The sequence below is a fragment of the Lolium rigidum genome, chromosome 3, assembly GCF_022539505.1.
Source record: "Lolium rigidum isolate FL_2022 chromosome 3, APGP_CSIRO_Lrig_0.1, whole genome shotgun sequence".
NCBI classification, from domain to species: domain Eukaryota; kingdom Viridiplantae; phylum Streptophyta; class Magnoliopsida; order Poales; family Poaceae; genus Lolium; species Lolium rigidum.
The window spans coordinates 34,134,676-34,156,804 of NC_061510.1; the positions used below are offsets into that span (position 1 = coordinate 34,134,676).

Genomic DNA, 22,129 nt, shown 5'->3' on the forward strand with positions numbered 1-22,129 from the left:
GTGGCGCGGCTGCTGCGGTTGGCGGGGGCGCTGCGCTGGTCGTGGGGCGCGGCGGCGTGGTCGCTCGGCGGCGGCGTGGCGGCTGCGTGTGCTGGTGGTGCTCGTCGGGGTCGGAAGCTCGGGCGCCTTGGCGGCCCAGATCTCGACGGCCGGCTCGGTGACCTCCGGTCGGCGGCGCTGCGTCGATCTGGCCCTGGAAGCCATGGAGCGCGCACGTCTCGAGGTTGGTGGCGGCGGGGGCGCTGCGGGCGGCAGTGCTGGCTTCAGGCGGTCTCTTTCTCTGCCATTGGGCGGCCGCGACGGCGGCGATGCTTCAGGAGGCCGCGGCGGCGGCGCAGCTTCGGGTGCTGCGGCAGCGGGGCTGCTTTGGGCGGTCGCGGCGGCGGCGCTGCATCGGGAGCTGGGGCGGCGGCGCTGCATTGGGCGGCCGCGGCGGCGGGTCTGCATCGGGAGGCCGCAGCGGCGTGTCTGCATCGGGAGGCCGCGGCGGTGGCGCCGCATCGGGCGCAGCGTGGGCGGAGGAGCCAGCCGGTGGCCATGGCGGCGGTGCTGTTTCTGATGGCTGCGGCGAGGGGTGGGCCCTGATCTGGGCCTGCCGGGCTAGTTGGCTGTGCGGTGGCGGCTTCGGATGGTGCGGGTGTTCACGTCTGCGGACTTCGGCGGTCGTCCTCGATCCCCGTGTCGGTGTTGTCGGCGTCCCCTCTATGTGGCGTTCCGGCGGCGCCCACGGTGATCTTCGGCGGTTCTCCGTTGGCTACGGGCTGTGTTACCCTTTGCGCGTCGGCGGCTACGGGTTGGCCAGGAGGTTGCTCAGCGCTTGCAGATGGTGGTTTGTGCCGGTCCTTGTTGGCGGGCGCGAGGTCTTGGAACTCTTCGCTGGGTGAAAGCTCTGACTTGGCGGCCGGCCGGGACCGACGACGGTGACGCCTGTGGGCGCCGCATACTTCTTGAAGGCGTTGTCGTAGCGGGTGTTTCTTGTTCTCCGCTCGGGTTCTCCGGGGGAAACCCTAGATCCCTCGCGGGATCGGGCGTGGGCGGCGCTCTTGCGTCGCTTTGCCTCTTGGGGCCTCGCTTTGGATGTCCACCGGACAAGGGACTTGTGGAGTGTTTTGGTGGTTTTTCGGCGGAGGCGGGTTCGTCTTCGGCCGGGCGGGGCGCGGCCTCGGGGCCGGTGTGGTAGTTGGAGCGGTGGCTCCGGTCTTTCGCCTCCGCCGGTTGCGTTGAGGTGTGGTGTCGACCTGGCTGGTCGTCGACCCGTGTGGAGCGCAGCCTCGGGGCTGGCGTGTGGTGTCGTGTTGTAACGGTTTTCGGCCAGTTTTCCTCATAAACGGGCCAACTCTTTTCTCCTATATCAATGAAAGGCAAAGCTTTTGCCTCATTTCAAAAAAAAAAGTCGTTCAAAATATATTTTGACAACCGATATAATTGGCATTATTTGAATAAAATAAGTACTTGACTAATTATTTTATGTTAACAAATATCTACTCCTCGATGCTCCTTAGATATATGTTAGGGATACTTTCTTTTACTTCATTTTCATGGTACTTGAGTAAGAGTACCGAAAAATTCTTCCCTAGCTTATAAACATCATATAAAACAATACTCCATCCGTCCCGAAATAACCTGGGTAGCATGTATAGTAATTAATTTTTACAAAAAAAACCCTTCCTAATTCCAAACATTTCGAAAACATGTCCGACTCAAATAGTCGTCTTCCTTTGCATCGGGGACAGCCTCGCTCCTGCTGCTCCTCGGGGAGGGCGTCTGATGTCGGCGTCCGCCATCTGCGTCGCCAGGTCGTCAAACGCGAACGTGTTACACATCGACGTCGGTGCGCCTCCCTGCCAGCTGCCCTGTTCCACATCGACGCTGAGAGGAAGAGACTCGGACTCAGAGGATTTGCGAGGTGAGGAAGAGGTTTGAGGCCTCGAGTGTTGCTGTGGTGGATCCAACTGCTCCAAAATAAGGTTTGTGCCTGCTAATTTCACAAACAATTCCGTGATTAATTTTCCAAAATTTCATGACCGATTCTCTAAAATCCGGTGATTAGTTTCCAACAGAAAGAGGCTCTACCCTTCCCTGCCATTATTTAATGTCCTACCAATTCTTTTAAGTATTGTTTTCTAGCAGTAGGAATTTTAACCTTGTAAATGCAAATAACTTTTACGTGCAATGTACATGAGATTTCCGGTAAAATATGTGAAAACAGAACCTACCTGAATGGCATGTATGACATCAGGATAATCAACACCACAAGCAGGTACATTAGAATTAACTAATATCACAACCTTTGACCTTCTTAAATCATCCGAGAACCTTAGTCCTTGCTGATTGTGACTATCTGGAATGAGTCTCTCTAATATTCAGTTTCAACTCGGAGAGAACTTCAGCAAGAAGTTTCGTGACCATTGCGGTAATACAGAATATAATCAATCACCTCTTATATTTCCGGCGGCGGAGGATCTGCTCCTTTCTTGCATCCCCAATCGGTCAACTGTTAATCCATATACATATCAGGTTCACACTCTATCCCTGCTGCTCTCCTATATCTCCGGTCGTGACCAGCTAGTATATGCATGCAAGATAGAGCCCCATGATCACAAACACTGAACCCAGCACGCTGCAAGATCAAGTCATCACAAAATCAACACTGATTGAGCTTGTTTGTACCTACTGCAATCTACAAACAGCATTCTGATGAAACGTAAGTGTTAAAATTTCATAAGTTCAGAAAGGGTGTCAATATGGGTGGCCGACATTCAGAGGTAGACCGTTCGTGGAGGATGAATAGATGGATTCATGTGATGCAAATCTTGGACTGCGTGCTGAAGGTGGACATGAACACTGGACCCTCTATTCATGGAAGTAGGTTAGCATCAGGTACCCAAACCCTGACAGACCACTGCCTGCTCAATCACAACAAACAAATCCACATAAATAAAATTAAATCCCAAAATCCCATCCAATTGAACGATGGATCATGGATCTTGGTCGCCGCCGCCGTACCACCACTCTGTGGTGACCCTCAGCCGCCACCGCGATGACAATATCCACGATGACCCTCAGCCGCCGTTGCTGCTCCACCACTCTACGTAGTCTAGCTGAAACTTGCGAAGACCAGAAACGAACTTGTTAGATGGACAAGCTTGATTAGAGTGGGGTTATATCATTGGATATCAATAAGAGTGGAAAATAAAAAAATGATAATAGCACTAAGAAAAATCAAATATTTTATGCTTTTGCACCACATATAATCAAAGCCTTTGTGAAGGATTTGGCAAAATGTAGCAACATCCGGAAACCAAGTTAATTTAGAAAAAAAGGTGAAACCATTCAACACTATGGGAAATATGGTAACATAATGATCTGCTTGTCATCGTCACAGTAATATAATTCAGATGACCAACTCAATGGAAGTGATCAAATGCCGAAGGGCTAGCTTAAGCAACTGAACCAGAAGGCTGAAAAATAAATAAGTCGTACAAATGAACAATCACCTCATGGACATGGAATCAAACTCTGTAGCTATGGCTGACTCCCATAGTGGAATCAAACCATCCGAGGTGCATTCACAGGTGACATCCGGCCATCTAACCTCGATCCAACGGTAAAAAAAGAGAGGAATGGCACGAAACTGTTCAAAGGTGACAATGCCCATGGCATGGCACCCGATCCCAGTCCATTTTGTACTTTTCTTGTAGCACGTCTAGTCTCTTTAGTAAACCTGCTGATTTTTTTCTATTTACTCTGATCTATTGATCTGGAAGCACTTCTTCTCTTTGGCCATCAATTAGCCATGACGTCTTGCCCAATACCAACATGACTTGATCTTTGCTCATATCTACTGTGATTAACCAAAAGGAGAGCCTCACACGAAATTAAACAACAAATATAGACTGTCAGCGGATTATGGTTTAGAGGTTGATGCCTTCAAAACTAATCAAACATATGGGCTACCAGAGGAGTAAGAATACACAGGGGTAGGCCAGTAGGAGGTAAGGGATTTGGGTGGTCGGGATATACCTTGGGAGGAACAACATAGAAGGATGAGGAGAGGACTTTGGGCGAACTCTCCAGCTAGCATTCCAATGGAACCTCAGCCGTTCCATCATTCCATGGCCTCCTTCCTCTCGCCGTCCTCCTTGTCGCAGCGTTACTCGCCACGATAGCGAGGACTCTCACCATGGTGGTAACCACGGACTTGGCACCAGAGAACAAGCCAACTAAGGACGCGATAAAGCAGAGGGGAGGGGGTGGTTGGTCGCGCCATACTGGAGAGGAGACTGGGCGGCGGCGCGTGAAGAAAAGCCCGACACAAGATGGATTCGTTGGCGTTGGTGCCTGTGAGATTGACTACCAAGTTTTCTGGACGGAGGAGCTAGGAACGTGATTACCCGTAATTGAGCGAGCGTAGTATTTGACTTTCCCTGATTGGGGCGTTAATTGTTGGTACATAAGGTAATGAGGGATAAGGAAATATATCTTGCCGTGATTAACCGTGATGATACGCGCTGACAAAGGAAATGAGGGGCAAGTTGCCGTAACGGAAGGTTAGATATTAAGCGAAGACCGTCAGATTAGATTAAACGGACACGATGCTCCCAATGACGACCATCAAACGCGTTGAGTGTCAAACGACCAACTCCCATTTAATAGTAAAGACAAGCAAGTGCGTGCTACTAGCGAGCCATTCTAGCCTATCCACGATACCCAGTGTCGCGGCCGGACTAGGAACCCGCCTTGCTTCGCCTCCACTCGTTGGCCCACATGCCAGGAGTCAATAGGCTCTTGTGAAGAGCAAAAAAAAGAGACCGTGTGGAGGGGAAAAGGAGGTCGCGACCTAGAAACCCTATCCAGCCATCCAGGAGCCCTCGCATGCTGCAGCCGCCACTCGCATTCTCCTCCCCTCGCGCTTCCCCTCCCGCCGCCAGTCTCCTCCGCCCCCATCCGTCACAGCTGATTCTAGAGATAGCGCCATGGCTGTAGGTGGGGAGCGCCCTGGATGGAAACAAGAGGAGGCCACACTGCCCGCCGGAGCGAGGACGCTGAGTCGTCGTCTGCCTTCTCTTCCTTCATCAGGTCAGCACCTTCTCCCTCACCTCCCCTTCCCTCAATTTGATTTGGTCGCCTGGGGCAAACAGATGATTCATGTGGTTCGGCATGATACAATTTAGTTGGCCACATTTATCTTTTTTGTTTAGATCAGAAGGATGCAACTTTATTACTTGCCCAAATCAAGAGCAAAACAACTTAAAACATAGTCTGGAAGGGAATCATCCCACTACAATTTAGTTGGCCTCATTTATCTTTTGAAGTAGAGCAACTTTGGTATCTTGTAATGCTGCCCTAATACCATTGTTGTAGCACACGACCGAGATCACCATCAGCTATTTGTAACAGATATCCCTTTCGCACATGTTGCATGTATCCCCTGATATAATTAGGTAAGCCATGAAATTTGCAAGATGAGCATCTACTTTTTTGATGGATCTGTCATGCGTGTACTTGTATGCTGCTGAAAATATTTATTTATGCATCTTATGTACTTTGTTTGAAAGTGGAACACCCCGTACTTTTTTCCCAAATGGAAACGATTATGAAATTTATTGTTCCATCAGTTGCAACTATTATTCTCTTTTAGTTTTACTTCTTTATTGGTCATTGGACTACATAATTGTAAGTTCACTAGATTTGCGCTACTGCCATGTGCTTTACTTGCATCTTTTTTTTAAGCATAGTTTTTTGAGATGAAATTGAGTTTTAGCTGGAAAACTTCATAATTCGTTTCTCTGATCTGGTTGCTGCATATTGGTTGGATGTGCACATCTTCTCTTTTTAGTTATAATGGCATGCTACCAAAAGCTCGGCTAGAAGAAAACGTGATTGAAATAAGACGTTGCATATATATTTGCACTAATTGACTGATTATTGTAATGCATGCTTCTTTCATAAGCACTTCTACAGAATGTTACATTTTCTTGAGATTCATAATAATTAAGTTTTTAACTACTGCAGGGTGAGTACGTAGAGTGCTGGATGTCAATGAGTCCCCTATATGCTTGAGTAGAGTGATGGATACTCATGAACGAGTTGCTGCAGTTGTTACCTGCAGTTGAAACACTTGAACTTAGTTGGAAACGGTGTGCAAATGTGGATAATCTATGGAAATGGTCAAACCTATGAAATCTGGACCTTGGATTTAATCATTTGTAATATGTTTTGTCCATTAATAAGGTAAACTTTCCTTTCTAATTCAGTTTAAATTTAAATTAATACAAGCAACACGGACAACCTTGTCATTTATTTGTAGTTTTAGGAATGATTTGGTACAGATGGAAAATGCACACTATTATACTTGATAATGATTTGGAATTATTCAGCCAAATGTTTTTTAGTGTGAGCTAGAATTAGGATTCGAATCGAGGTCTGATTGTTGTGGAAGTGCCAATAAGAGGTTTGGTTACTGAAGCTGGACATGGCCTTAAATACTAATCTGATTCATTTGTGTGCTTCTTTCTTTATTTCATTGACCATTTGGTTTAGCAAGAAGAATGTCTTGTCTTAACGTCAATTTTTCCTCTCCAATTGTTGTAGGCCTACCTAGGATGATGCAGATCCTAATTATGCTATGCACCGCACCGGGCATGGGTGGTACCTATTTGGCCCATTGCTGTATGGTAAGGCGCTCCTTATTTTCTCACAGCGGTACTCCATTTGTTATAAAGATAATGATTTTTTTCTGGTTTACTTGTAATTTCAGGGATGATTTGGTACAGAGAAAAAATGTGCATTGTTGTGCTTGATAATGATTTGGAAGGTAAATTATTCAGCTGGTCGATTTTTAGTGTAGACTTGAATTAGGACTCGAATTGAGGTCTGATTCTTGTGGAAGTACCATTAAGAGGTTTGATTATGGAAGGTGGACAAGGCCTTAAGGACTCTAAGGTTATGTGAGCAGCTATTGCTCTAGGATATCCCTTACACCGCAACTGGAAAAGCCCTTTGGGTAATCAACTAATCTAGAAGTTCTTTATATTTATTTAGCATGTTTGTATATTCTAATGGCTTTTTGATTTCTTTTTATTAGTGATGATGAAGTGGAATATTTTATTATGCAAGAATCAAGATATTGGACTGCAAAGTTGGAAATTTTTAGTAGACTTTGATTGGCAGATATCTGATCTTGAAGACTTTGTTTGCCAAATTATTCTTATGGTTGGTCTGCAGTTTGGTACTGGTTGGCATACTTTGGAGTATCTTTGAATAACAGTCTGATTCTATATTTGAAGCATGGAGCCTAGGGGTTAAGCTTAAAACGATCTCCTCTTTCATTTGCGGTTGGTTATTTCGAGTTGCAGAATTACTAAATTGACCATATGCCTAGCCTCCCAATTTTGTATGGGTGCCAAAAATGTGGATGCATAATTTAAATGGACTGCAGATGAAGGTGGCTGGAGATGGGAATATAAATCTTGTATTTCGCAAGCTTCTTATTGGGGATGAAAAGTAGGTATGCAAAGTCAGATGAAATGTAGCCATGGCCATGCTGCTAGATTGTGGAATAGACTTTGTACTTTGTATTTTTGGCCCTGTAGTGTTAGATGTTCACCATCTATACAGAAAATTGTCCAAATTATGTTACCCCATTTAATGTTAGCAGGACTTTAATTTCTATATTTTATTGTCTTTTTTTAACATTTATGCTATGCATTTCTTGAAGGATAACTGGTGTGAGTTTGTGGATTTGCTCAACTCTCTTCTCTTCTCATTTTTGCTTCCTACTGAATAGATTCCTTGCAGGCATCAGGTTCCATGGATGGTACGAGCAGGAGTACGCTATGAGTTGGAGAGGGTATCATCATCTAACAATGCAAACTATTGATTGTGGAAATGTTCCATTATATTAAAAAAGCAACTAAAGGATAGTTCCATTTGACATTAGTGAACCAATGCATTCTCATGCCATAGCATCTTCTGATCAGGTATCTCAGTTTCTCAAAGCATTTTTTAGCTGCTAATGTCTTTTCTATGTTAAATTATTTTATGTACGTGATTGGATTAGCTTGGTCAGCGAATCTTATTAACCTAAACCTGTAAATCTTGACCAAGACTCTGTAAGTTCTTGGGTCAGAACCTACACTCTCTTGGATGTTTTATCTGAAACATGATAGATCATGTAAAAAAAATTGTATTATGTAAGCAAAATTTAAAGCGTCTGTCTTCTACAAATCCCTGGGAGGTATCAACGATGCACTATTAAAAAAACATCTGATACTGAACCATCCTCCATGCACACCCTTTATGATTACCAGGACTTTCCTTTCTATTTATTGCTTGGGTGCCGCATCATTACAGGTTCACCAAACGAACTCGTATTCAAGAACAGTGTTACCTAATTGTTGCATAAAATTACGGTTTCATGGTGAATCTGTTATGGTGGTGCTAGAGGGATGGCGCGAGAGGGCCGGTCGGGGGCCTTGCCCACGGCCGGTGGCAAGAGGGAAGGGATTTCCTTCTTAATTCTTGCTTGATTAGATTGATACATCTCCTCTCCTTATATAGAGAGGTTTACTTGACTCCCAAGCAAGGCTTACTTGACCCCTAAGCAAACCATAAGACTAACGGGCCCGAGCCCATGACGTACTCTAACACTACACCCCACCTAGACACGCGGCTCGTCCTCGAGCCGCAACCTAAACAAACCATGACTCGACGCAACACAAACCTAACACCTAAAAACGAGCCTTTTACATCTCGGCTTGTTTTATTACTCTCAACCCGAAATGGATCGGGACGCTTTATTGTTGACCCCCGAACATAAAGTGGACACCGTCCGCTCGTCGGACGTGCACCTGTACAGCCCACCGGATCCCATGGAAACCGCGCGGGACAAAAGGAGCCCGCGCGGCGGCCGGCGGCGAATGCAAGTGGTGCTACGCGGTGCGCTCCTGTCGGTGACACCATGCCTTCTCCCCGCCGAATGACCGTCGATGGCGCGGACTTTGAGGTCGCCGCCCGCGGGAAAACAAGCATGTCCGCCGCCCGTGGGGGAAACCGTACGCCCAAGATCCCCGACGCAGCGGGACGAGATCGAGGTCCGTTGCGCAATGAAGCGCAACTTGAAGGAGCTGCAGCTCGCGAGCACGCATCTCCCGCACACGCCGACGCACAAGGAGGCCGCGCGCGGCAGCTTGCGGCCTCACCGCCGCCGACACGTGGCGGATAGCGATCCAAGCCGAAGCCGGTGACGGCGACGAGGGAAACGGACTCGGTGGAAGGGCATCCCGGCGGTGTTGATGTAGAGCCCGGGGCCAAGGTCGTTCCCACACCGCCGAAAGGCGAGGACGGCGTCGGTGGCCGCAGCAGCGCCGTCGCTGCGGTGTTGGTGGCGACGGCAGCAGCCGGCTGCTGTTGCAGCTGCCCACCGAACGGCAGGGGACATTGTCGGTGAGGACAGCAGCTGCAGCCGGTGGCGTTGGTGGCGGCGGCGGCACTGCCGCCGTTGTCGTAGCGTCCCGGCGGGGAAGAAGGCGGTCGACCGGCCGGAGAAGAGGGACCCCGGCTCCGAGGTATGGCCCGACTCGGAGATGATGGACGACGGCAGCGGGACTCGCAGCGGCTCGACGTCGGGTGGCGGCGACGACGCAGCAGCAGCGTGGGCTGCTGCCGGCGGCGGCGGCCCGTAGGATCGGCCAGAAGAGGTGGATCCCCCGGACGGCGAGTGGCGAGATCGCGGAGGGCTGCGGTGATCTCCGCCGGGAGAGAACGGCGGGGACATCGGAGTGCGGCGGTGGCGGGTGGGAAGAACTCGGTGGAGGGTCGGACATAATCGAACCCGGAAAGCCGATACCAAATGTTATGGTGGTGCTAGAGGGATGGCGCGAGAGGCCGGCCGGGGCCTTGCCCACGGCCGGTGGCAAGAGGAAGGGATTTCCTTCTTAATTCTTGCTTGATTAGATTGATACATCTCCTCTCCTTATATAGAGAGGTTTACTTGACTCCCAAGCAAGGCTTACTTGACCCCTAAGCAAACCATAAGACTAACGGGCCTGTGCCCATGACGTACTCTAACTGTAATCCAGCAGAGTACTTGCTCGGGCCATGAACACCATACATGTGTGACATATGGACCTATTATGGATACGTGATAGACAATTTTAGATGTCATTGTATCCAAACCGCAAAAAGAGCCAAGGAAGGAAAAAACAACATAGGGGCAATGAGCTCCACTGGGGATTCGACTACACACCATTCCCCCGTGAGGGATGAGAAGACAAACGTGACCAGCCTTGGTTTCATAGTCTTCCATGCATATCACCTTGAACGATGTCTCATCATCGTCCTCCTTGCCAATGGGAGCGAGGATGGGCACGATTCCACAAGGGCGCTCTTTCTGGGCACCAGTCAGGTCCTCAGGTATGGGCGGAAGCAGCAGGTGGCGCTGGGACGGTGGATCACACACCACGAGGTTGCCGAGCTCGTTCCAACCCAAGGTGTCCTCCTTGAGAAGGAGGTGTCCGTTCGCCGGGCTTGGGGACAAAGGAGTAAGTGAAATTGGCCGTGTCTGGCGAGGGCACGGGCGAGCGGGGCGCCGGGCGGGGTGGAATCTATCTTTCTCGATGAATCCGAGGAGCGACGGATGGGTGCGTTTGCGTAAGCGGCGGAGGAAAGAGCGCTCGGTGATGATGCAGTGGAAACGGGGTAGGTGGTCGAGGCGCGACGAGTGCGGCCGGGTGGGTAAGCATAGGAAGATCTTCTCCAGGATCTCGTCGATGAGGTGCGGCGTCGGGCCGGGCCATGGCGCCCGCCAACGGGGTGGGAGGAAGGGGATTGGTGGCTAGGGCCTTGGGCGGAGTGGAGCGAGCAGCGGCCGTGGCCGTTGTGTTCTGTTTACACCATCTCCACTGGCTGCCCTAATAGTGAGCTTTCTCCTTTCGGAGCCCCGGCTAGATCTTGCTTCTTGCCTATTGATACGTCTCCAACGTATCGATAATTTCTTATGTTCCATGCTACTTTATTGATGATACCTACATGTTTTATGCACATTATATGTCGTATTTACGCATTTTCTGGAACTAACCTATTAACAAGATGCCGAAGAGCCAGCTTGTTGTTTTCTCGTCGTTTTTGGTTTCGTAAATCCTATTAACGAAATATTCTCGAATTGGACGAAATCAACGCCTGTGGTCCTATTTTTGCACGAAGCTTCCGTAAGACCGAAGAGGAGTCGAAGTGGGGCCACGAGGCGCCGCCACCATAGGGCGGCGCGCCCTGTGCTCGGCCGCGTCGACCTATGGTGTGGGGCCCTCGTGTGGCCCCCCACGTTGCCCTTCCGCCTACTTAAAGCCTCCGTCGCGAAACCCCCAGCACCGAGAGCCACGATACGAAAACCTTCCGCAGACGCCGCCGCCGCGAATCCCATCTCGGGGATTCAGAGATCGCTCTCCGCACCCTCGTCGGAGAGGGATTCATCTCCCGGAGGACTCTTCATCGCCATGATCACCTCCGGAGTGATGAGTGAGTAGTTCACCCCCGGACCATGGGTCCATAGCAGTAGCTAGATGGTCGTCTTCTCCTTGTTGTGCTTCATTGTTGGATCTTGTGAGCTCGCCTAACATGATCAAGATCATCTATCCGTAATACTATATGTTGTGTTTGTCGGGATCCGATGGATAGAGAATACTATGTTATGGTGATTATCAATCTATTGTTTATGTGTTGTTTATGATCTTGCATGCTCTCCGTTATTAGTAGAGGCTCTGGCCAAGTTTTTGCTCTTAACTCCAAGAGGGGGTATTTATGCTCGATAGTGGGTTCATTCCTTCATTGACACCGGGACAAAGTGACTGAAAGTTCTAAGGTTGTGTTGTGTCGTTGCCACTAGGGATAAAACATTGATGCTATGTCTAAGGATGTAGTTGTCGATTACATTACGCACCATACTTAATGCAATTGTCTCGTTGCTTAGCAACTTAATACCGAATGGGGTTCGGATGATAACCTGAAGGTGGACTTTTTAGGCATAGATGCAGTTGGATGGCGGTCTATGTACTTTGTCGTAATTCCCAATTAAATCTCACTATATTTATCATATCATGTACATGCATTGTTATGCCCTTCTCTATTTGTCAATTGCCCGACTGTAATTTGTTCACCCAACATGCTTTTATCTTATGGGAGAGACACCTCTAGTGAACCGTGGACCCTGGCCCTATTCTTTACATAGCATACAATCTACTGCAATTGTGTTTTACTGTTTTCTTGCAAACAATCATCTTCCACCCGATACGCTTAATCCTTTGTTACAGCAAGCCGGTGAGATTGACAACCTCACTGTTTCGTTGGGTTAAATTACTTTGGTTTTGTTGTGCAGATTCCACGTTGGCGCCGGAATCCCTGGTGTTGCGCCGCATCACATTTCGCCACCATCAACCTTCAACGTGCTTCTTGACTCCTACTGGTCCGATTAAACCTTGGTTTTTATCGAGGAAACTTGCCATCGTGCGCATCATACCTTCCTCTTGGGGTTCCCAACGGACGTGTACATCTACGCGCATCAAGCAAATTTCGGCGCCGTTGTCGGGAGATCAAGACACGCCGCAAGGGGAGTCTCCACTTCTCAATCTCTTTACTTTGTTTTTGTCTTGCTTTATTTTATTTACTACTTTGTTTGCTGCACCTAAACAAAACACACAAAAATTAGTTGCTAGTTTTACTTTATTTACTGTCTTGCTCTTGATACGTCTCCAACGTATCGATAATTTCTTATGTTCCATGCTACTTTATTGATGATACCTACATGTTTTATGCACATTATATGTCATATTTATGCATTTTCTGGAACTAACCTATTAACAAGATGCGTAAGAGCCGCTGTCTTGTTTTCTCGCGTTTTTGGTTTCGTAAATCCTAGTAAGGAAATATTCTCGAATTGGACGAAATCTTCGCCCAGTGGTCCTATTTTTGCACGAAGCTTCCGTAAGACCGAAGAGGGAAGGAAGTGGGGCCACGAGGCGCCGACACCATAGGCCGGCGCGGCCCGTGCCCCGGCCGCGCCGACCTAGGGTGTGGGGCCCTCGTGTGGCCCCCGCGTTGCCCTTCCGCCTACTTAAAGCCTCCGTCGCGAAAACCCCGCATCGAGAGCCACGATACGGAAAACCTTCCGCAGACGCCGCCGCCGCGAATCCCATCTCGGGGGATTCAGGAGATCGCCTCCGCACCTGCCGGAGAGGGGATTCATCTCCCGGAGGACTCTTCATCGCTATGATCGCCTCCGGAGTGATGAGTGAGTAGTTCACCCCTGGACCATGGGTCCATAGCAGTAGCTAGATGGTCGTCTTCTCCTTGTTGTGCTTCATTGTTGGATCTTGTGAGCTGCCTAACATGATCAAGATCATCTATATGTAATTCTATATGTTGTGTTTGTCGGGATCCGATGGATAGAGAATACTATGTTATGGTGATTATCAATCTATTGTTTATGTGTTGTTTATGATCTTGCATGCTCTCCGTTATTAGTTGAGGCTCGGCCAAGTTTTTGCTCTTAACTCCAAGAGGGGGTATTTATGCTCGATAGTGGGTTCATGCCTTCATTGACACCCGGGATCGTGATGTAAGGTTCTAAGGTTGTGATGTGTTGTTGCCACTAGGGATAAAACATTGATGCTATGTCTAAGGATGTAGTTGTTGATTACATTACGCACCATACTTAATGCAATTGTCTGTTGCTTAGCAACTTAATACTGAATGGGGTTCGGATGATAACCTGAAGGTGGACTTTTTAGGCATAGATGCAGTTGGATGGCGGTCTATGTACTTTGTCGTAGTGCCCAATTAAATCTCACTATATTTATCATATCATGTATATGCATTGTTATGCCTTTCTCTATTTGTCAATTGCCCGATCGTAATTTGTTCACCCAACATGCTTTTATCTTATGGGAGAGACACCTCTAGTGAACCGTGGACCCGGTCCTATTCTTTACATAGCATACAATCTACCGTAATTGTTCTTTACTCGTTTTCTTGCAAACAATCATCTTCCACACAATACGGTTAATCCTTTGTTACGACAAGCTTCAGTGAGATTGACAACCTCACCGTTTCGTTGGGGCAAAGTACTTTGGTTGTGTTGTGCAGGTTCCACGTTGGCGCCGAATCCTCGGTGTTGCGCCGCATCACATTTCGCGACCATCAACCTTCAACGTGCTTCTTGGCTCCTCTCGGTTCGATTAAACCTTGGTTTCTTTCTCGAGGGAAAACTTGCCACCGTGCGCATCATACCTTCCTCTTGGGGTTCCCAACGGACGTGTACATCTACGCGCATCAAGCCTCGTTTTCTCGGCGCCGTTGCTCGGGAGATCAAGACACGCCTGCAAGGGGAGTCTCCACTTCTCAATCTCTTTACTTTGTTTTTGTCTTGCTTTATTTTATTTACTACTTTGTTTGCTGCACCTAAACAAAACACACAAAAAATTAGTTGCTAGTTTTACTTTATTTATTGTCTTGCTCACTATATCAAAAACACAAAAAAAATTAGTTACTTGCATTTAATTTATCTAGTTTGTTTTATTTACCGTTGCTAAAATGAATACCCCTGAAAATACTAAGTTGTGTGACTTCACAAATGCAAATAATAATGATTTCCTATGCACACCTATTGCTCCACCTACTACTACAGCGGAATTCTTTGAAATTAAACCTGCTTTACTGAACTTGGTTATGAGAGATCAATTTTCTGGTGTTAGTTCTGATGATGCTCGCTGCCCATCTCAATAATTTTGTTGAACTTTGTGAAATGCAAAAGTATAAGGATGTAGATGGTGATATTATTAAATTGAAAGTGTTTCCTTTCTCATTAAGAGGAAGAGCTAAAGATTGGTTGCTATCTTTGCCTAAGAATAGTATTGATTCATGGACTAAATGCAAGGATGCTTTTATTGGTAGATATTATCCTCCCGCTAAAATTATATCTTTGAGAAGTAGCATAATGAATTTTAAGCAATTAGATACTCGAACATGTTGCTCAAGCATGGGAGAGAATGAAAACTTTGGTAAAGAATTGCCCAACCCATGGACCGACTACTTGGATGATCATCCAAACCTTCTATGCAGGACTAAATTTTTCTTCGCGGAATTTATTGGATTCATCTCATTGGAGGTACCTTTATGTCCATCACATTGGGGCGGCTACAAAACTTCTTGATGATATGATGATAAATTACTCCGAATGGCACACTGAAAGAGCTCCACAAGGTAAGAAGGTAAATTCCGTTGAAGAAACCTCTTCCTTGAGTGATAAGATTGATGTGATTATGTCTATGCTTGTGAATGGTAGATCTAATGTTGATCCAAATAATGTTCCTTTAGCTTCATTGGTTGCTCAAGAATAAAATGTTGATGTGAATTTCATTAAAAATAATAATTTCAACAACAATGCTTATAGGAACAACTCTGGTAATAACTATAGGCCATATCCTTCTGCTAACTGGTAATGGTTATGGTAATTCTTATGGGAATTCTTACAACAATAATAGGAGTGTACCCTCCGGTCTTGAAGCCATGCTTAAAGAATTTATTAGTACACAAACCGCTTTTAACAAATCTGTTGAGGAAAAGCTTGATAAAATTGATACTATTGCTTCTAGAGTTGATAGACTTGCCTCCGATGTTAATCTTTTAAAATTGAAAGTTATGCCTAATAATGATATTGATAATAAGATTACTACTACAAAGAAATGCCATCCAAGTTAGAATTGAGGAGAATATAAGATTAATGGCTGAACTGCGTGCTAGGTGGGATAGAGAAGAAAATGAAAAACTAGCTAAAGAAAATAATGTAGCTAAAGTTTGGACTATTACCACCACTAGTAATGCTAATTCTTCACATGTTGCTGCACCTCCTACTATCAATGGTAAAATAATTGGTGTTGGCAATGTTTCTACTCCTAGTGCAAAGCGTACAAAACCGCCTCTTGCTAAAATTGCTTGAAACTCGCTTGTGATAAAACTCGCTGAAATTTTTTTCAACCTTGGGAACAATGATCCCATTGCCGTAGCTCATAATGATTTAGATTTTGATGATTGCCACATCTCTCGAAGTTATAAAGTTCTTACAAAAACTTGCTAAAAGTCCTAATGCTAGTGCTATAAATTTAGCCTTTACAAAACATATTACAAATGCTCTCATAAAAGCTAGAGAAGAGAAACTAAAACTTGAAACTTCTATTCCTAGAAAGTTAGAAGATGGTTGGGAGCCCATCATTAAAATGAAATTCAATGACTTTGAATGTAATGCTTTATGTGATCTTGGTGCAAGTATTTCGTTATGCCTAAAAAGATTTATGATATGCTTGACTTGCCACCATTGAAGAATTGTTATTTGGATGTTAATCTTGCCGATAATGCTAAAAAGAAACCTTTGGGGAGGATTGATAATGTGCGCATTACGGTTAACAATAACCTTGTCCCCGTTGATTTTGTTGTCTTGGATATCGAATGCAATGCATCTTGTCCTATTGTGTTGGGAAGACCTTTTCTTCGAACCGTTGGTGCCGTTATTGATATGAGGGAAGGTAATATTAAATATCAATTTCCTCTCAAGAAAGGTATGGAACACTTCCCTAGAAAGAGAATGAAGTTGCCTTTTGATTCTATTATTAGAACAAGCTATGATGTTGATGCTTCTACTCTCGATGTTACTTGATTTGCACTTTCTGCGCCTAGCTGAAAGGCGTTAAAGAAAAGCGCTTATGGGAGACAACCCATGTTTTTACTACAGCAATTTTTTTTGTTTTGTTGAGTCTTGGAAGTTGTTTACTACTGTAGCAACCTCTCCTTATCATGTTTTTGTGCCAAGTAAAGTTTCTATGTCAAAGTTGATGTTATATTTGGGCTCGCCGCGCAGAACAGCATTGTTGTCTGTCACGAATCTGGGCACAGTTCTCTGTAGAAAATTCGAAAAAATCTGCCAATTTACGAGCGTGATCCTCAGATATGTACGCAACTTTCATTAGTTTTGAGTTTTTCCATTTGAGCAAGTCCGGTGCCATTTTAAAATTTGTCTTTACGGACTGTTCTGTTTTTGACAGATTCTGCCTTTTATTTCGCATTGCCTCTTTTGCTATGTTGGATTTATTTCTTTGATCCATGAATGTCCAGTAGCTTTATGCAATGTCCAGAAGTGTAAAGAATGTTTGTGTCACCTCTCGAATGTGTGAATTATTAATTGTGCACTAACCCTCTAATGAGTTTGCTTGAAGTTTGGTGTGAAGGAAGTTTTCAAGGGTCAAGAGAGGAGAATGATATACTATGATCAAGAGGAGTGAAAGCTCTAAGCTTGGGGATGCCCCGTGGTTCACCCCTGCATATTTTAAGAAGACTCAAGCTGTCTAAGCTTGGGGATGCCCAAGGCATCCCCTTCTTCATCGACAATATCATCAGGTTCCTCCCCGAAACTATATTTTTATTCAATCACATCTTGTGTTCTTTACTTGGAGCGTCGGTTTGTTTTTGTTTTTGTTTTTGTTTGAATAAAATGGATCCTAGCATTCACTTTGTGGGAGAGAGACACGCTCCGTCGTTGCTTATGGACACATATGTCCTTAGGCTTTACTCATAATGTTCAAGGCGAAGTTTCTTCTTCGTTAAATTGTTATATGGTTGGAATTGGAAAATGCTACATGTAGTAATTCTAAAATGTCTTGGATAATGTGATACTTGGCAATTGTTGTGCTCATGTTTAAGCTCTTGCATCATATACTTTGCACCCATTAATGAAGAAATACATAGAGCTTGCTAAAATTTGATTTGCATATTTGGTCTCTCTAAGGTCTAGATAATATCTAGTATTGAGTTTTGAACAACAAGGAAGACGGTGTAGAGTCTTATAATGTTTACAATATGTCTTTTATGTGATTTTTGCTGCACCGGTTCATCCTTGAGTTTGCTTCAAATAACCTTGCTAGCCTAAACCTTGTATCGAGAGGGAATACTTCTCATGCATCCAAAATCCTTGAGCCAACTACTATGCCATTTGTGTCCACCATACCTACCTACTACATGGTATTTCTCTCGCCATTCCAAAGTAAATTGCTTGAGTGCTACCTTTAAAATTCCATCATTCACCTTTGCAATATATAGCTCATGGGACAAAATAGCCTTAAAAACTATCGTAGTATTGAATATGTACTTATGCACTTTATATTTTATTAAGTTGCTTGTTGTGCGATAACCATGATTCTGGGGAACGCCATCAACTATTGTTGAATATCATGTGAGTTGCTATGCATGTCCGTCTTGTCTGAAGGATCTATCATTTTAGTGGTTGGAGCATGCAAAAATTGTTAGAGAAGAACATTGGGCCGCTAACTAAAGCCATGAATCATGGTGGAAGTTTCAGTTTGGACATATATCCTCAATCTCATATGAGAATAATAGTCATTGCTACATGCTTACGCATTTAAGAGGAGTCCATTATCTGTTGTCCATGTTGTCCCGGTATGGATGTCTAAGTTGATAATAATCAAAAGCGAGAAATCCAAAATGCGAGCATTCTCCTTAGACCTTTGTACAGGCGGCATGGAGGTACCCCTTTGTGACACTTGGTTGAAACATGGCATGCAAAGATCCGGTAGTCCAAGCTAAGTAGGACGAGGTGCGGACACTATTAGTATACTATGCATGAGGCTTGCAACTTGTAAGATATAATTTACATAACTCATATGCTTTATTACTACCGTTGACAAAATTGTTTTATGTTTTCAAAATAAAAGCTCTAGCACAAATAAAGCAATCGATGCTTTCCTCTTTGAAGGACCATTCTTTTACTTTTATTGTTGAGTCAGTTTACCTATCTCCCTCCACCTTAAGAAGCAAACACTTGTGTGAACTGTGCATTGATTCCTACATACTTGCATATTGCACTTGTTATATTACTTTATGTTGACAATATCCATGAGATATACATGTTATAAGTTGAAAGCAACCGCTGAAACTTAATCTTCCTATGTGTTGCTTCAATACCTTTACTTTGATTTATTGCTTTATGAGTTAACTCTTATGCAAGACTTATTGATGCTTGTCTTGAAGTACTATTCATGAAAAGTCTTTGCTATATGATTCACTTGTTTACTCATGTCATTACCTTTGTTTTGATCGCTGCATTCATTACATATGTTTACAAATAGTATGATCAAGATTATGATGGCATGTCACTTCGAAATTATCTTTGTTATCGTTTTACCTCGCTCGGACGAGCAGAACTAAGCTTGGGGATGCCGATACGTCTCCAACGTATCGATAATTTCTTATGTTCCATGCTACTTTATTGATGATACCTACATGTTTTATGCACATTATATGTCATATTTATGAATTTTCCGAAACTAACCTATTAACAAGATGCCGAAGAGCCAGCTTCGTTTTCGCTGTTTTTGGTTTCGAAATCCTAGTAAGGAAATATTCTCGGAATTGGACGAAATCTTCGCCCGTGGTCCTATTTTTGCACGAAGCTTCCGGAAGACCGAAGAGGGAATGAAGTGGGGCCACGAGGCGCCGACACCATAGGCCGGCGCGGCCCGGGCCCCGGCCGCGCCGACCTAGGGTGTGGGGCCCTCGTGTGGCCCCCGCGTTGCCCTTCCGCCTACTTAAAGCCTCCGTCGCGAAAACCCCAGCATCGAGAGCCACGATACGGAAATCCTTCCGGAGACGCCGCCGCCGCGAATCCCATCTCGGGGGATTCAGGAGATCGCCTCCGGCACCCTGCCGGAGAGGGGATTCATCTCCCGGAGGACTCTTCATCGCCATGATCGCCTCCGGAGTGATGAGTGAGTAGTTCACCCCTGGACCATGGGTCCATAGCAGTAGCTAGATGGTCGTCTTCTCCTTGTTGTGCTTCATTGTTGGATCTTGTGAGCTGCCTAACATGATCAAGATCATCTATATGTAATTCTATATGTTGTGTTTGTCGGGATCCGATGGATAGATAATACTATGTTATGGTGATTATCAATCTATTGTTTATGTGTTGTTTATGATCTTGCATGCTCTCCGTTATTAGTAGAGGCTCTGGCCAAGTTTTTTTCTCTTAACTCCAAGAGGGGGTATTTATGCTCGATAGTGGGTTCATGCCTTCATTGACACCTGGGATCGTGACAGAAGGTTCTAAGGTTGTGATGTGCTGTTGCCACTAGGGATAAAACATTTATGTTATGTCTAAGGATGTAGTTGTTGATTACATTACACACCATACTTAATGCAATTGTCTGTTGCTTAGCAACTTAATACTGAATGGGGTTCGGATGATAACTCTGAAGGTGGATTTTTAGGCATAGATGCAGTTGGATGGCGGTCTATGTACTTTGTCGTAGTGCCCAATTAAATCTCACTATATTTATCATATCATGTATATGCATTGTTATGCCTTTCTCTATTTGTCAATTGCCCGACTGTAATTTGTTCACCCAACATGCTTTTATCTTATGGGAGAGACACCTCTAGTGAACTGTGGACCCCGGTCCTATTCTTTACATAGCATACAATCTACTGCAATTGTTCTTTACTGTTTTCTTGCAAACAATCATCTTCCACACAATACAGTTAATCCTTTGTTACAGCAAGCCGGTGAGATTGACAACCTCACTGTTTCGTTGGGGCAAAGTACTTTGGTTGTGTTGTGCAGGTTCCACGTTGGCGCCGGAATCCCTGGTGTTGCGCCGCATCACATTTCGCGACCATCAACCTTCAACGTGCTTCTTGGCTCCTCCTGGTTCGATTAAACCTTGGTTTCTTTCTGAGGGAAAACTTGCCACTTTGCGCATCATACCTTCCTCTTGGGGTTCCCAACGGACGTGTACATCTACGCGCATCAGCTCTCTATATCGAAAACACAAAAAAATTAGTTACTTGCATTTAGTTTACTTTTGTTATCATGTCTAGCTCTGCACTTGTTACTTCTTCACCTGAGGAATTAGTTTTTACTTTTAAACAAGGGGATGAGGAGAGTTTTAAAGATGCTTGGTCGAGAATTTTTACTTCTTATCGTAAAGCTGAACCTCAAATGACTCTAAGTTTGCTCCTTAGTAATTTTTATTTTGGTCTTATGATTCGCTATAGGTATGCCTTGGATGCTGTAGTAGGGGGAGATTTCCTTCATTGTAATGGGGATCAAGCTTTTAATGCCATAAAGAAGTTGGTTGCATCACATGATTCAGCTAATAACTTTGATTCAGCCCTTATTAGCATTTATAATAGATTAAACACTCTTGAGACAAGGGCATCTTGCTTGAATGAAAATTATAGATATGTTCGTAACCGTCTTGATCAAGTTTTAGTGAACTCTGAACCTTCATTATGGGATCCTACTATTAAAATTGTTATAGGTGACCAAACTCTTCATGCCAATTGTGATATTATGTCTGAATTTTGCTTAATGCCTAAGAGTATTCATGAATCTTTGCAACTTTGGGGATTCGTTGAAGGGGGAGAAGGAATAACTCTTATTGATAACTCCGTTATAATCCCTAAAGGAATAGCTGAGGGTGTGCACACAACCATTCTTGGTAGAACAATATCCATTGATTATCTTGTTATTGAATGTGCAGGAACAGGACAAATCACACTCGGAAGATCCCTGCTGAAACTATTGGGGGCAGTCATAGATATAGGAGAAGGCACTCTAAAGTTCACCTCTACACCTGGGGGTAGACATGTATTCCCTAAACCAAAGAGTAAGAAAAAGAACAAGAATGGTAAGGGTAAGGCCCAAGGTAATGTTGATGCTTCTACTCTTGATGTTACTTGATTTGCACTTTCTGCGCCTAGCTGAAAGGCGTTAAAGAAAAGCGCTTATGGGAGACAACCCATGTTTTTACTACAGCAATTTTTGTTTTGTTGAGTCTTGGAAGTTGTTTACTACTGTAGCAACCTCTCCTTATCATGTTTTTGTGCCAAGTAAAGTTTCTATGTTAAAGTTGATGTTATATTTGGGATCGCTGCGCAGAAACAGCATTGCTGTCTGTCACGAATCTGGGCACAGGCCTCTGTAGAAAATTCGAAAAAATCTGCCAATTTACGAGCGTGATCCTCAGATATGTACGCAACTTTCATTAGTTTTGAGTTTTTCCATTTG

At 44.9% G+C, this 22,129-nt stretch overlaps 1 long non-coding RNA gene across 12 annotated transcripts in view; it reads left to right on the forward strand.

The window, feature by feature from the left end:
• Positions 1-4,828: 4,828 nt before the first annotated feature.
• Positions 4,829-22,129, forward strand: part of LOC124701409 — a 32,773-nt gene continuing 15,472 nt past the window's right edge. For 2 of the 12 annotated variants that reach the window (XR_007002029.1, XR_007002027.1), the window contains exons 1-6: positions 4,829-5,079; positions 6,016-6,234; positions 6,595-6,677; positions 6,761-7,006; positions 7,088-7,510; positions 7,801-7,982. This is a non-coding gene — a long non-coding RNA (uncharacterized LOC124701409). Of the gene's footprint in view, positions 5,080-6,015; positions 6,235-6,594; positions 7,007-7,087; positions 7,677-7,789; positions 8,500-12,373; positions 12,423-22,129 lie in introns of those variants that run through there. The other 10 variants (XR_007002030.1, XR_007002032.1, XR_007002036.1 and 7 more) reach the window with 10 other exon arrangements.